The sequence below is a fragment of the Mirounga leonina genome, unplaced genomic scaffold, assembly GCF_011800145.1.
Source record: "Mirounga leonina isolate KUSES-001 unplaced genomic scaffold, KU_Mleo_1.0 Mir_151, whole genome shotgun sequence".
NCBI lineage: Eukaryota > Metazoa > Chordata > Mammalia > Carnivora > Phocidae > Mirounga > Mirounga leonina.
The window spans coordinates 91,124,902-91,141,134 of NW_023270377.1; the positions used below are offsets into that span (position 1 = coordinate 91,124,902).

The 16,233-nt window shown below is 41.1% G+C and overlaps 1 pseudogene; it reads left to right on the forward strand.

Annotated features, from left to right (window-relative positions):
* Window positions 1-3,295: 3,295 nt before the first annotated feature.
* LOC118011687 lies at window positions 3,296-4,905 on the forward strand (annotated as a pseudogene).
* Window positions 4,906-16,233: the final 11,328 nt, after the last annotated feature.

A 16,233-nucleotide genomic window follows, 5' to 3' on the forward strand; every position in this document is an offset into this window, starting at 1 on the left:
TGTCATAGTGCCTTGTATTTGCTATTTCATGTTATTCTAAATAAAAAAAATTAAACATTTAGATTATTAGCAAGAATCTTGTTCATCTTTATATTGTATAATGCTAGCTTTAAATGCAACTGTAAGGGACTTCATAGATCATATGCCTATGAAGTCAACCCACCCTGAGTATAGTTCTAACAAATTAAGGAATAAATGACAAAATTCAAGTTATCTCCTGGCATGAGCTTATACAACAGTAGCAAGCAAAGTCAAGAAAATCTGCCTGTTATAGGCAGAAGGCATTGTGGAGTAGCTTTCTTCAACTTGTAACAACACTGAGAAAATTGTCCATTTAACTGATTGCAAACCAGATTTATTCCCATGCAGATGAAGTCCTTCGTAGTACATAAAATGTTCAAGTAAGTAAAGTTTCTATCTTCTTGGAAAAGAGAGAGAACAGAGAACATACTCTATTGATATAAAGAATTATGGATGGAGAAAATTGTGGGTTTTATTTACTCATATTCCATTCTACCTCCATGCATGCAAGAGGCTGGCAAAATATTATATCATAATTATGGACTCCCCTAGCAGCTTGAGTATCAATGGTTCCTATTGTTCCAAGGTTTGCACAAACCCATGAGCTCCCGGATCGTATCACACAGAAAAAGAGTAGGTGCTAATTGCATTGCATATTTATACTTCCCCCTCGCTGCCATTACCCACATAATTCCCTGTGGGTTCTAATTAGCTCAATCAGGGCTGAAGGGGAATAAAATTTTAAGCAATTTCAAATAAATAAGGGGGTTGCTACCACCACAAAATTTGGCAAAATGCTAACCTTACCCAAAAACACTTTATCTCCCATTTCTGAAGAAACTGGATAGCTTTTTTGTTGTGCTTAGATTTAATCAAGGATAATAGCTCTTAAATAATATCAACCTAGGTGGTTTGCATTTTGGTGTTTTCCTGGAATTGGAACCAGAAAAAAAAAATCCATCTTGAATATAATTTTGGGGGGATCTTATGCGATAGCTGTAAAGATAACATCCAATAACTGTCCTGGGGTCCCTTTCCTCTCCCGTTTTATAATCTACACTGCCCACAGTCCTTATCTTTTAGTCCTGTGCAAACTGTAATGAATGGTGCTGAGGAAACGGATTATCCTGAAGCGTCGGTCATACTCTGAGAAAAGGAGCTTAATTAATCCAGGTACCAATCAGCTTGATTTAATGTTTAGAGAAACATTCTTTTTTTTTTTCCCTTGCAAAAGCACCTAAAACTTCTCTTAACATAACCAAGTGCAATGTAAGAGTCTCTCCATTTCCCTATCACCTCATTATTAATTCATCTGGCTTTAGAATCTCAGTTCTAATCAGGGAGCCGGCTCCTGCAGCTGCACTTAACAATCAGCTCAATGCCAAAACGGCCTCATGCAATCACCCTCCTCAAATCCACGGAGGACTCTTGATGAAGAAAAGCATTTGGAAGGCAACACGTACACTGAGACCCAGTTCGCAGTGTCCCATGGCTGGAGCTCGGGGGCTCGTACTCCTTGTCTTCTCCTTAGCGTCCAATCTCAATCCTGGGTCAGGTGAGGCCAAGCAGGGTGAGGGAGCCCCAGAGAGCCTTCCAGGGAGGATCTGAGGAGACAACCTATACCAGAGCCAAGCCACCTAGGGCCTTGGCCACCCAAGGACTGAATGCAATCCCCAAAACATCTTGTTTTTTCCCACCTTCCTTCCCCCATCCCGATATAGTCTTACAAGTCACTAACATTTAAATATGGAAGTATTCATATAAAACTCCAGAAACGGGAGGCTTGTAGTCTGACCTATTAAAATTGGTAAGTGCTGAGTTGAGGCAGCCATCTTTCCACAGGACAAAGGCTCCTTGTTCTCTGTCCCTCCTCGCCCTCAAGGCTGGTTCATTCTTTGACCTGTCTAGTGCCTACAGTTATTTGAATTTGTTCCTCTGAATCCAAAACTCAGAGTCCTCCCTATGGGCTTTTTTTCCAAGTATCTTCAGATGATGGTTGGCCTGAACCAAAATGCCAGAGGGGCAATCAGCCCATTAAGAGAGAAAAAGATATAAAGCAAAAGCTTCACACAAATGGTTTTATTTCTAGAAACTGAAATAGAGGAATGATCAGGCATCATCATTCCATCATTTGATACATATTTACTGAGTACCTACCATCTGCCTGGTATAGTTAGAGGAGTTGTAGAAGCAATGGTAACAAGACTAAACCCCTGCCCTTACCAAGCTTCCCTTCTCTTATGGGACAGGCAATAACTAGAAAAATAAATATGCATCACCTTGAGTAAACAGTAAGTGCTGAGAGACTAAATATACAAACAGCTGAGAGCCAAGCTATATATAAAAATAGAATTCTGACCTGCAACCTGCAGCAACCTGCCCAGGAAACCAACCCAGGAAGCCAGCCTGCTATAAGTCAAATTTGTAGGAAGTCAGACCACAGTCTCTAGCGATAGTTCAGGAATCCAAACAATAACCCTTGTAACAACTGGCCAGGACTTTACTAATAACTGGCAGCTTTCCTAACTTTCACCCTTGCTTCCAAATTAGGACCAACCAGAGAAGGCCAAATATAAACCCTTGACCAATCACATGGGAGGCCCTACTTCTGCTTAGCCCACCTACAGCTTCCCAGGACAGTGGCCTCCAGTCATGCCATACCTGAGGCCTTCCCTTTTTCCACTATGAAGTTTTCCACTCCTCTGCCTGCCTTTGAGTCTCTGCCAAATGCAAAAAATGGTGGCTGACTTTCTTGCTATAGCAAGCTCTGAATAAGTGGCCTTTGTTTGTTCTCATTTGGGTGGTCTTAATTTATGTCCATAGGGCTTTGAAGCAAAATAAAGCAGATTAATGGGACAGAGTAATGAGCGGATGGGGAGATTAGGAAGGAGATGACAGCAGAGCCAAGTCCTGAGAAGACAGAAGGAGGCAAGGAGGGAGGCATATGACTCTGGTATAAAAGCATTCCAAGCAGAGGGAACAGCAACACAAGGCCAGTGGAGAAAAAAGGCTGGCATGTTCCAGAATCATCAAGCAGAATTAAGGAGGGAAAGAGAGCTAGAGGAGCAAATCAGAGAGGCAGCTGCCAGCCAGATGCCCAGCTGCATGGGCCTTGCCGGATATGGGCAGGACGCTGACTATCCTACTCAGTGGACCAGAAAGGCTGTCTAAGGTTCTGAGTAGGACAGTAACATGGCCAAGCTCCACACTCAGCCTGCTGTGTGGAGAACAGAGGGCAAGGGTAGAGGCAGCAGCATGGTTACAAGCAACTGCAATGGTCCACGTGAGACGGGATGGCCTTGTAGGGGGCAAAGGAAGTGGTGAGAGGCCACCAGGTTTGGAATATGAACATTGCTATGGTGTTGAATGTAAGGTGATAAGGAAAGTAAGGAGTCAAAGAGGGTTCCTATTCTCTATTCCTCTTATTTCCCAGCCAAAATTATTAACTCCTCCTGCCTCCATACCCCACACTCCTACCACCACCCTCTCCGAAGTCACTTGCCTCACAGTACAAATAGATACATACTCATGTGGCCCACAAGTGGATGAGGCCAAAATGTGGCCCACAAGTTTCTGAGGAGGGAACAACAGGAGTCATAACAGCCAAGCCAGGGTGGTCTTTGTGAGGGAAGTCCTGAGGGCCCCTTATCTACAATGCTCCACCCAAGTCAGGAAACCTCCAGGCCTCCCAGAGTACCTTTCTTCAGAGGGCCCAAAGCTCTTCTCTCTGTTTCTCAGTTAGCTTCACCACCCTTTCCTGGTGGTGCCAGTATCTTATGATGCCACCAGAGTTTACCTAATTCTAGAATATGCACCTCTCGGAGCTGTCTACAGAGAACTTCAGAAACTGTCAAAGTTTGATGAGCAGAGAACTGCTACTTATATCACAGAGTTGGCAGATGCCCTGTCCTACTGTCACTCAAAGAGAGTCATTCACAGAGACATTAAGCCAGAGAACCTACTCCTTGGATCGGCTGGAGAGCTTAAGATTGCAGATTTTGGGTGGTCAGTACATGCCCCATCCTCCAGGAAAACCACCCTCTGTGGCACCCTGGATTACTTGCCCCCAGAGATGATTGAAGGCCGAATGCATGACGAGAAGATGGATCTCTGGAGCCTTGGGTTCTTTGCTATGAATTTCTAGTTGGGAAGCCTCCTTTTGAGGCAAGCACATACCAAGAGACCTACAAAAGAATATCACGGGTTGAGTTCACATTCCCTGACTTCGTGCCAGAGGGAGCCAGGGACCTCATTTCAAGACTGTTGAAACATAATCCCAGCTAAAGGCCGACTCTCAAAGAAGTACTTGAGCACCCCTGGATCACAGCAAATTCATCAAAACCATCAAGTAGCCAAAAAAGCAAAGAATCAACTAGCAAACAATCTTAAGAATGGTGCAGGGGGAGGAATCTGAGAGGCAGGGCTGCTGTATGGTGTCAGGAACAGGCCTGCCCGTGCCCGAGGGCGCTGCCTCAGCCTCCCCACCCAAGAGTCCCCTTCGGTGAACACCGTGCTCTGGAGTGAAGGCAGCCACAGGAAGTGCAGCTGTGTCGCTAGCTTCACGATCTGGAGCCTCCCCACAGCCTGGTCTGAGTGAGGCCTCCTGGTGGAGGGAGGACAGGCGCGGGGTCAGACTGCGGGGAGAGTGGCCACATCACTGTGACTCCATCAGTGACAGAGGCATGCAATAACCTTCCAAGTACCTTCGTGTGTGTGTAACTTATTGGATGGCCAAGCCTGGGAAAGCTGTCAGGATGAACATGTGATTCTTTCTTTTAAATGTTAAAATAAAGAATTTTGTGTAGACTTCTATCTTTCTTTCCCCGGCATCCCTTTAGGACTGCGCTCGGTGTCCCACACCTCTGCCTGGCTAGCGAGTCCTCCTTGTCTCCTCCGAGACTGTGAAATAGAAACATGTGCTCTACCTTCATCTTGGGGCTGGCTAGAAGAGACCTGTCTCAGCTCTTTCTAAATGTTAAAGGGCTTATTATTTCATGGTTTTGAGGTTTTAGTTTTTGTAAAGCACATTAAGTCACCTATAAAATGATTATAATTAAAAAAAAAAAAAGGAGCCCACACCATCCACCCCTCTCACCATGTCTGTACAAGCCAGCCTGATTTCCAGCCACCTTTCCAGACTAGAGGAGCCTGGGAATGAATGCCTCCTTGCAACCTGCATCCCTACCCACCCCACCACCGTCCCCCACACAGCAGCCCTGGGCCAGTGTCTGACAGGCGTGGGGTGTACACACTCCAGCTTTCTCACCCCTTAGCCAGGTAGTTTTGAAGTGTATGCTGTATACAATTTTCCAAAGTGGCCCACTGTGGTAGGCAGCCTGAGAGCACCCTTCCTGTCTTGCCTGACCCTCACCTAACACTGCTCTTCCCAATCAACAGCTTGCCTCTGAATTCTTGGCTCAAAGGTCTGGTTCTAGGGAACCTAAACTGAGACCATCTTCTACTGTCTGAATGTTTGTGTCCCCTCTGCCAAATTCATATGCTAAAATCCTAACCCCCCAAGGTGATGGTAATAGGGACTTTGCCAGGTGATTAGGTGATAAGGGTAGTGCCTCATGAATGGGATTAATGTCCTCATGAAAGAAACCCCACAGAGCTCCCTAGCTCTTCAACCATGTGAGGATATAAGTCCTTAGTCTACAACCTGGAAGACCACCTTACCAGAACCCAACCCTGCTGGCACCATGACCTTGGACTTCTAGCCTCCAGAACTGTAAGCAATAAATTTCTGTTATTTATAAGCCACTCAGTCCATGGTATTTTGTTACAGCAGCCTGAATGGACTAAGGCACTGCCTATGAAAGATTTTAATTCTTTAGATAGCAACCATGTAATGAAAAAAAATTGGCTTTAGATTATGGTTTATAATTACCATTGTCTACAAAAAGGGACTGGACTCCTTGGAGGAAAGGCTAATTCCAGAGTGGGGACAGGGAAAGTACAAGACAATCTAGGAACATCTTATTGAATGAAAAAGTGAGGAAATACTAAAAGAATGATGAGAACATGTTAAAAGGACATAGGAGGCAGTTTGAAAGGGTTCCCACTGGTTAAACTTGGGACAATTGAACATCAAAATAAATAAAAACATTAATGAACTATATAAGTCATTGAATAAAATAAGAATCCATGAGTCTATGCAGATAATAAAGAAATTAAATAAACATAAAAAAGGGAAATCTGTTCCTTTCCATAAAATGCTGACTAATAAATACAGAAGGAATGATAGAATTAGTAAAACTCCATTTTAAACCACCATAGCAGAGACTGAGGCAAAAAATCCTCCTTGCATGCTAAATCTAGAAAGGAAAGTTTGATGAGGAATGGGATATTTATATGCTCTCATAGTGGCTCCCCATAAGTTACTCATTAATTATAAAAGGAAAAATAGTAACTATACAGTAGAGGAAGTGGAACAAAATAGAGACCTTTCCCTCAGACATGCCCAAAGATTTTCACTTATTCCTTACTAGAAAGGGAATAAGGAATAAGATCAGATCCCACTGACTGTATCACATACATCTTTGTTATGAATGCTATGCTTACGCTAACACACTAGGTACATGTACCTAGGGGTAGGGTCATTCTTCACTACTCCCTTTACCCTTTCCATAAAGCCTGGGTTTTGCTCCTACACTGTTGGTGGGAATGCAAGTGGTGCAGCCACTCTGGAAAACAGTATGGAGGTTCTTCAAAAAGTTGAAAATAGAGTTACCCTATGACCAGCAATTGCACTATTGGGTATTTACCCCAAAGATACAAATGTAGTGATCCGAAGGGGCACATGCATCCCAATGTTTATAGCAGCAATGTCCACAATAGCCAAACTATGTAAAGAGCCTAGATATCCATCAACAGATGAAAGGATAAAGATGTGGTATATCTATACAATGGAATATTATTCAGCCATCAAAAAAATGAAATCTTGCCATTTGCAACAATGTGGATGGAACTAGAGGGTATTATGCTAAGCAAAACAAGTCAATCAGAGAAAGACAAGTACCATATGATCTCACTGATATGAGGAATTTGAGAAACAAGACAGAGGATCATAGGGGAAGGGAGGGAAAAATGAAACAAGATGAAACCAGAGAGAGAGACAAACCATAAGAGACTCTTAATCTCAGGAAACAAACTGAGGGTTGCTGGAGGGGAGGGGAGTGGGAGGGATGGGGTGACTGAGTGATGGACATTGGAGAAGGTATGTACTATGGGGGGCGCTGTGAATTGTATAAGACTGATGAATCACCTGTGCCCCTGAAACAAATAATACATTATATGTTAACAAAAAAAAATTTTTTTAAAGGCTGGGTTTTGTTAGAGAACCACGCCACATCAAGGTTGAGCCCCACCTGATCTTTCTTCAAAATTATCAGTGTTCAGTATTGAGAAAAGGAAGGAGAATGTGAGTGACAGCAAGTGACTTAAGCCTTCACTGATGGAGCCAGGGACCCCACCACATTCAGCCCCTGAATGAATATGTGTGCTGCCCCTTCTGTGAGGCTTGAACCATCCTGTTGCATCTACCTAATATTTTAAACATCAAATTGTGTTACAATGGTCTTTCCCTATCTCCAGCAGAGAACCCCAAAGATTGAGGACCTTTCCATTCTTTTTTTACCATTTTTTCATGTTCATCATTTAAGATCAGAACTTTTCATTTTTTTTTTTTAAAGATTTTATTTATTTGTTTGACAGAGAGAGAGACAGCGAGAGAGGGAACACAAGTAGGGGGAGAGGGAGAGGGAGAAGCAGGCTTCCCGCCGAGCAGGGAGCCCGATGTGGGGCTCGATCCCAGGACTCTGGGATCATGACCTGAGCCGAAGGCAGACACTTAATGACTGAGCCACCCAGGCGCCCCCCTTTTTTTTTAAAGATTTTATTTATTTGTGAACTTTTCAAATTTTTTTAACAGCATGTAGTGGGCTAAATGGTGGCCTCCAAACAGATATGTCCACATCCTAATCCCAGAACATGTGAATGTGACCTTACTGAAAAAGAGACTCTAATAAGGAGTCTTTTTAGCTATAATTAAGTTAATTAACTAAACTACATTACACTGATCTTTTTTTTTTTAATGAGAGACAGAGAGCATGAGAGGGGGCAGGGTCAGAGGGAGAAGCAGACTCCCTGCTGAGCAAGGAGCCCGATGTGGGACTCGATCCCGGGACTCCAGGATCATGACCTGAGCCGAAGGCAGTCGCTTAACCAACTGAGCCACCCAGGCGCCCACAATGATCTTTTATTAATGTAAAAATTTTGAAATCAAGAGACTATCTTGGATTATCCCTATAAGCCCTAAATGCCATCACAAGTGTCTTTATAAAAGAGAGGCAGAGGGAGATTGGAAACCCCTTTACAGAGAAGGTGGTGAGAAGATGAAGCAGAGAAAGAGGCTGCCACAAGCCAAGGAATGCCAAAAGCAACCAGAAACCAGAGGAGACCAGGAAGGTATAGGGGCCAAGAACAGGCTGTCCCAAAATTGCCACTCTAGCATATCGATTGTTTTAAATAAAAGTTGCTTAAGAAACAACCAGTGCAAGGACACCCAGACCCTCCCCTGTCCCTGTGAAAACAGGAAACAAATCTCCCATATGAAAAATATCCTCCCAATACCAAAGTAAAAAGACATCCTTATCACCAGAGAGAAGGATTTTAAAGCCAAGAAAACTATAAAAACAAACCTTGTTACTTTTTACTAATCTACTACCTCAGTTCCCAATTCCACTTAGAATTCCTTACTAATTAAAGCTCCCAAATACCTGTTTTTCCTTACCCTGTAAATTACTCACTAATTAATTGTCTCTTTGTCTAAAATGTATTAAAACTGCCTGCTTTAATCATTTCTTTAGGTCTCAATTTCATTATTGGGCCTCCATGTGCACGTAATAAAACTTTGTTTTTTTCCTCCTATTAACCTGTCTCATGTACATTTAATCCTTAGTCCAGGTGCAAGAACTTGAAGGGTAGAGGAAGAATTTTGCCTTCTCTTCAAATGGATTTTCCCCTAGAACCTCTGGAGGAAGTGTGGTCCCACACACACCCTGATTTCAGACTTCTGGTCTCCAGACGGCAAGAAAATAAATTTCTGATGTTTTAAGGCACCAAGTTTGGTACAATTTGTTACAGAAGCCACATGAAACTAATACAGCAAAAACATTCTTTCAAATGAAATCTTATACAGCCCCCCACTGTGCAAAATAGATCAAAGGAGAACTGCTGTCAAGGGGGAAGCAGTGGCCTCCATCAGAGTTCATCTCTCCCCTGCTACCCTCACACTGACTGGGGATACTGAAGGAAACACTGCCATTGGTCTGGGAGCACCAAAGCAGCTCTGAGGAACAAGAGTTTTAAAAACACTCTTTAAAATATTCATCACAGGGCGCCTGGGTGACTCAGTTGGTTAAGCGACTGCCTTCGGCTCAGGTCATGATCCCGGGGTCCTGGGATCAAGTCCCGCATCGGGCTCCCTGTTCTGCGGGGAGTCTGCTTCTCCCTCTCCCACTCCCCCTGCTTGTGTTCCCTCTCTCGCTGTGTCTCTCTCTGTCAAATAAATAAAATAAAAAATCTTTAAAAAAAAAAATATTCATCACAGTCAGTATCCTAATGCTTTAACTCCCTGGATATGCATCCCATCCTATATGTCTGCTTCTCCTCTCCCTGCCTTTTCATTTAACCAACTATTTCATTGCATGAGTATCCTTGGAAAAGGTGACAAAAATAGGTATGTGGGTTGAGCAACGGACTCAGTTTCTGAGCCACAGCCTCTGTAACATTCTCCTGTTACAACAGTTCATTCTGGCTCCTGTCCCTTGTTTTTAAACTTGTAGTTGGTGTCTTCCTCTCTTCCTCAGCCCCTACTTTTGATTCCACCTCTACCCCCAGGGTTTGTCTTTGGCCTGTTCCAGAACCTTCCTTTTGGTTTCATTTGATTTTTCTCAAACTCAGACCCCTGATCTTGACCCTGGAGTGCAGATTCATTTTGTGCACCCTCTGAAGCTCTCCTGCCCCTCATGAGTCACCTGCTCCACACCATACATCACTTCCTTGCAAAGTCAGCAGGTGTTTCCTGCCATCTCTTCTATGCTTTTTGAAGCCAGCAGATTTATTCCTTCAAGTACCATCCAGAGTTGATTCTATATATTTCAATGTCATTCACAGGCTGTGATTAATACCCAAGATGCAGAGGTAAAATCCCTTGCCTTATAAAAACTCTGTGTAAGTAGGACATGGAACAAGAACAACAGTGTCTCTAATTCACACATTTTTTTTGATGATTTCTGCCATCAACAGCAGAGCCCTCTCAGGATTCAAGCAAAACCTCTGTATAAATGGAGATGGAAAGAAAAGATAAGAGAGAGGTGAGGAGGAAAACTAGAAATTCGTGTCAAATAACCAACTTTGAAATGCAGCTAGTGTACACCTTTGGTCATAATTTGAAAACCACCTGCACATTCTTCTCTGCATTATTATTGTTCACTTTTAGATGGCATTGACCCAGCATCTGCCCATGCAGCCTCTCCCAACTTCTCATAAAACATAGAGGTACCTCAACTTTCATGTTCAACTTGCAAACAGCCTGTACATCCACACATTATATATTATCACTCCAAACCCCTTTTCATATGCCAAATTCTGGCTGCATTCAACAGTTGAGGACTGATCAATTCAAGCTATCACATAGTAGTGTTGACCATAGTACTGTTACCTTAGTGTTACCTAAGAGTGAATTATTCTGTTTGAGCCCAAAACTATTTGTGCAATTATCTGCATGTTTATTTTATTTTGTCCTATTATTTCATAAAATGGAGAAAACAGAAACGTGAAAGTGCTGATACAAGTGATAAGAAGTATAAGCCATGCAAATATAATACAATTGAGAAAAAGATAAAAATGATTAAGCAACCTGAAGACAATCTTTCACCCTAGTCAGATTCTCATTGGACTCAGGCAGGTCAATTGTGTGTTCAATTAATTGTGAAGGAAAAGAACACAATTAAAGAACATGTACCAAATATTGGCAATATCATAAACGATTGTGTTTAAAAAGCCAAGGTCTAATTAGGGATCTTAAGCCTCTTCTAGCTCTCTGGGAGTGGAACTCCTCCCTCCTTTATATCAAATAAGTCTATTGTCTGGCTTTCCCACATTCAAGTCTTGTATAAATTTTCAAGAATATACTATGCATTAAAGGAGAGAACTGCCTGAACTTACGACCAAAAAAACAGACAAAAATACTGAAGTCTTAACTGATTTCAACCTAATATCAATACCTGAAAGGAACTAACTTACACCATAAGGCAAATAAAGCTGAATTGAGAAGCCTAGCCATAGACTTCTCCCCAAGATGGAGACCACCTGAACAAATACAGAATGACAAGGACCATGAAGACAAAACTCCACAAATATGAAACAACCTATGCATAAGGGTATTTATGGCTGTAGCATTTGTAAAAGCAAAAAACTGGAAATCCAAATATCTCTCAGTTGGGAACCGGTTGGACACCCATAAGACACAACGGAGAACCATGCAACCATTATAGCAAAGTCAAGATCTCTGTGAATTAATACGGAGTGACTTCTAGAAAATATTACTAAGTTACAAAGTCAAAGTGGAAAATATTATATAGTTTGACATCTTTTATATAAGAAAAGCAGAGGAATGAGTATATACACAGATAATTTGCTTATTTTTCAAAGCACATAAAAATTACCTAATGGCTGTCTATAGAGGGTGGTGATAATATGGAGAACAAAGGAACTTCTCAAAATATACTTTTGTATATAATTTTTACTTTTGAAGCATGTAAATATTCTACATATTTAAAAATTACATTAAGCCAAAAATAAGGCTTGTACACAATCAGAAACAAATGAACCCACCTGCATATAAAAATGGTAACCACACAGAGAAAAACAGTATTCGAAATTTCTTTGAATACAAAACTATGACTGTACTTCTTTAGGGTATATATTCTAAAGGTGAAGAACAGCAATGAAATACTAAACTTACTCAGTGGGCTTACTATGAACATTAATATTAGAATTCTAATTTTTTAAAAGATTTTATTTATTTATCTGACAGAGAGAGAGAGAGCACAAGCAGGGGAAGCGGCAGGCAGAGGGAGAGGGAGAAGCAGGTTCCCCACTGAGCAGGGAGCCTGTTGTGGGGCTTGATCCCAGGACCCTGGAATCATGACCTGAGCCAAAGGCAGACACTTGACTGACTGAGCCACCCAGGTACCCCTAGAATTCGAATTTTTAAACTATTTTACAGTTACTATTTTGAGTGGGGAGATTTTAATCTAAGAATTTTATACCCAGACAAGTTGTCTCTCAAATATAAAGGTAAAATATGCTATCACATATTCTTCTATGGAAAAAGGAGTCACTTAGCAAAATGTTCCAAGAACCCAGAAAAGAATTACATTTAAGAGATCAAGAGTATATCCTTTGTGGTATAAAATAATTTACTCACTTTGGACCTCAAACAAGAATGTCTTTTGGATTTTATGTTTCCAGGATTCTATATCTCAGGACATAAGCTGGCCTTGAAATGCTACACTTGGCTGCTTTCTCTATCTTACCAACACCAGGAAGTAGTTTCTTGAGTCCTATTCTTTATCCCAGAGTTTGGATAAAAGCTTTCTCCATGTTTCATTACCAATTAAAATAACCTATATTATTCTGTTCCAGCACTTGCTCCAATAATAGATAGACTGTTTACATAGTTAAGATTCTGTGCTGGAAGAATTACTAACCTAAGGTAATTTTTCTTTCTTCTTCCATAAAAGTATAGCTGCATAGTGCAACATAATAACCATTTTCATGGCCAAAGAACTCAAGTAATGATTTTCTGCAACTTTAAAACTCATATTGAATGACGTCTCAGAGTTTTGTTTTGTTGTTGAAAGCTTAATAAAAAAAAAAAACCTAGTCTATAGCAGATATTATCTTCTTTAATCCTCTTTTTATCATCTTCCACCTAACAGTTATAAAAGTCCCTGCATTTACTATATTTTAAACTTTGAAACAAATACATTTTTTAAATTTTTTATTTAAATTCAATTAGCCGAGGTATAGTACATCATTAGTTTTTTATAGAATGTTCAATGATTCAGTAGTTGAGTATAACACCCAGTGCTCATCATATCGTGAGCCCTCTTTAATGCCCATCAATCACACAATTACCCCATCCTCCTACCCACCTCCCTTTCCGCAACCCTCAGTTTGTTTCCCAGAGTCAAGAGTCTCATATGGTTTTTCTCTCTCTGATTTCTTCCCATTCAGTTTCCGCCCTACCTCTATTGTCCTCTGCACTATTCCTTATGTCCCACATATGAGTGAAACCATATGATAATTGTGTTTCTGTGACTGACATTTCACTTAGCATAATACCCTCCATTAAAATCCTAGAGGAGAACACAGGTAGCAACCTCTTCCACCTTGGACAAAGCAACTTCTTGCAAGATACATCTCTAAAGGCAAGGGAAACAAAAGCAAAAATGAACTATTGGAACTTCATCAAGATAAAAGTCGTCTGCACAGCAAAGGGAACAGTCAACAAAACTAGAAGGCAACCTAGAGAATGAGAAAAAAATATTTGCAAGGGACATTACAGATAAAGGGCTGGTATCCAAGATCTATAAAGAACTTCTCAAACTCAGTACCCAAAAAACAAATAATCCAGTCAAGAAATGGGCAGAAGACATGAACATTTCTCCAAAGAAGACATACAAATGGCCAACAGACACATGAAAAAATGCTCCACATCACTTGCCATCAGAGAAATACAAATCAAAACCACAATGAGATACCACCTCACACCAGTCAGAATGGCTAAAAGAAATGAATACATTTTTAAATACATACAAAAAATGGAGTGCTAGCATTTATCTCCGGATGGTAAAATTCTGTGTAATTATTTTTTTCTTTATACATTTATAGTTTTCAAGTTTTATGCAAAACATATATATCACTTTCATATGCACAAAATAGATGTTTATATCAGTACAATTTTGTATATATAGTATGATCATATTTTTTTAATATACACACAAAAAAGAAAACTAACATTGTTACTTTTTCTGATAAGACTATGACTAATTGTTTTCTCTTTCCCTCAGCTTTTCTGTATTTTCCAAGTTTTCTATTATAAATGTGCATTTATTCATAATGCTTAAGGGATTTGTGTGTGTGTGGTTGTTTTGGTGGTGAGGGAAAGAACTAGTCAAAATCACTACTCAGTTGGAAGTCACCAGGCTAACTGTTACTAATTTGAAATGAGAATAGAGGATAAGCAAGAAAGAGATATTAAGGCATATTTATGCTCAGGCACACTTATCTTCCACACCTACTCCAGCCACACACAGCAGCAAATGTATGTCCTTATCAGACAGATCTCACTCAAGTTCCCCGTCCTCAGTTCTGTACCACTGTGAGCCACAGCAAGGGGGAAGTGGACTTCACCATCACCATTCCCTCCCCAGATTATCCACTGTGCCATGAAACCGATTCAGGCGAACCACCATATCAATGCTCTCTCTGCCCTGCATGTGATTTGAAAAGCTGTGTATTTATTTGCAAAGAAAGACGTGGTTGCCTTGTAAAGCCCAGAATTAAGTGCCCTAAACAGATTTTGGTTTACAGGACTCTTTCAAACTGCATTACTTTTCCTCTAATAAAGCTTTCCTCCTTGCTGCCACAGTTGAGAGAAACATTTTATGGCTCACCTTTAAAAATGGTATGCGGGAGGCTGATAGTACAATAAGAAATTTGATTTCTCTGATGGAAAAACCAGCTCTAGCAGACATTACTCTGTAGCAACTAATAGCCTCTAAGTACAAATATCTCTTTTTTTCCAAACATCCCAGGGTAAATGCCTGCTGTGCATTTTGTAAAAAATTGACAAGTTTTCTTTTGCTATTGTGTTAGCCTGTGTGACCTAAAGGGAAAAGAAGTGGCTGATCTACCAGGGGCTTCAGAACTATTTTTAATAATACATGTTGCCTCTGCACTACAGGATGACAAGGAACATGCAGAGGAAGGTGCTATTACAAGTCCTCATCCCTCGAGTGTTTGTAGTAGCATTGCACTCATAATCATTCCTCTTCAAGCTTCACTATGGGAAGAATGATATTTTGTTTTCTCTTTCATTTTTCCTAATGCCCTTACTATGGTAGATAATATTTCTTTGGCCTCTCTGGGTCAGCTTGGACCAATTTTTTCAGGAAATTTGTCTATGCTGCTTCATTAATGCCACTGCAGGGCTGTTAATTTATCTATCTCTGACCCCTCTCCATACTCCAAATGACATGGACAGCTTTTCCCACAGCGGAAAAAAGCTGGACTTTGGAGCCAGCCACAGCTTGATCTTATCCCAGCTCAGCCACTTATGGGTTGATGAGATTAGAGTGGACAACTCATTCTAAGATGCAACTTGATCACTTACAAAATGGATAAAAGGCCTTCATATCACAAAGTTGCTGCAACAAAGAGAGACACTGAATGGAAGTTTCCAGCCAATAGCAGACCTCAGAAAAAGGCTGCTGTTATTCTAATCAGTCACATCATTAACACTTGTTCTCACTGACCCCTCCTGCCAACATCCTGCCTTGTAAAATATCACTAGGGCTTTTCTTATTGCCTTGTTATTTATTGCTTAGATGAGTTTAGTGTTGTTCTGAACTCTACATATTTCCCTGAATGCTTGCTCTTCTTTATCACCCAAGACTATTAAATACCTTCAGCAAATACAACTGAGTGCATGGACTCGTCCAAACACATGAAAGTGAAGCATCTGCCTGCCCAAAGCTTACAGTCTAGGAGAGAGATAAGTTGTGTACACCCAGGAAAGAGTTAGGATGGCAGAGGAGTAGGGGGACCCTAAGCCTGTCTTGTCCCTCAAACACAGTTAAATAGTTATCAAATCATTCTGAACACCCAAGAAATCAATTGGAGGTCTGAGAGAACAAAAACTACAAGTCTACAAGTAGAAAAACAACCTTTTGGAAGGGAGGAGGGGCAGAGAGTTGATTTGGGGGAGATATAACTGTGGATACTAGGGCGGGGAGGGAGCCCTACTTAGGGAGGCTACTGCAAAGTATTATAAGCAGCAAAGCACAAAATCTGAACTTTTAGAAGTCCATTACCCTGGGGTATATGCCTGTCTTAAACGTGCTCAGGTGGCAAAGA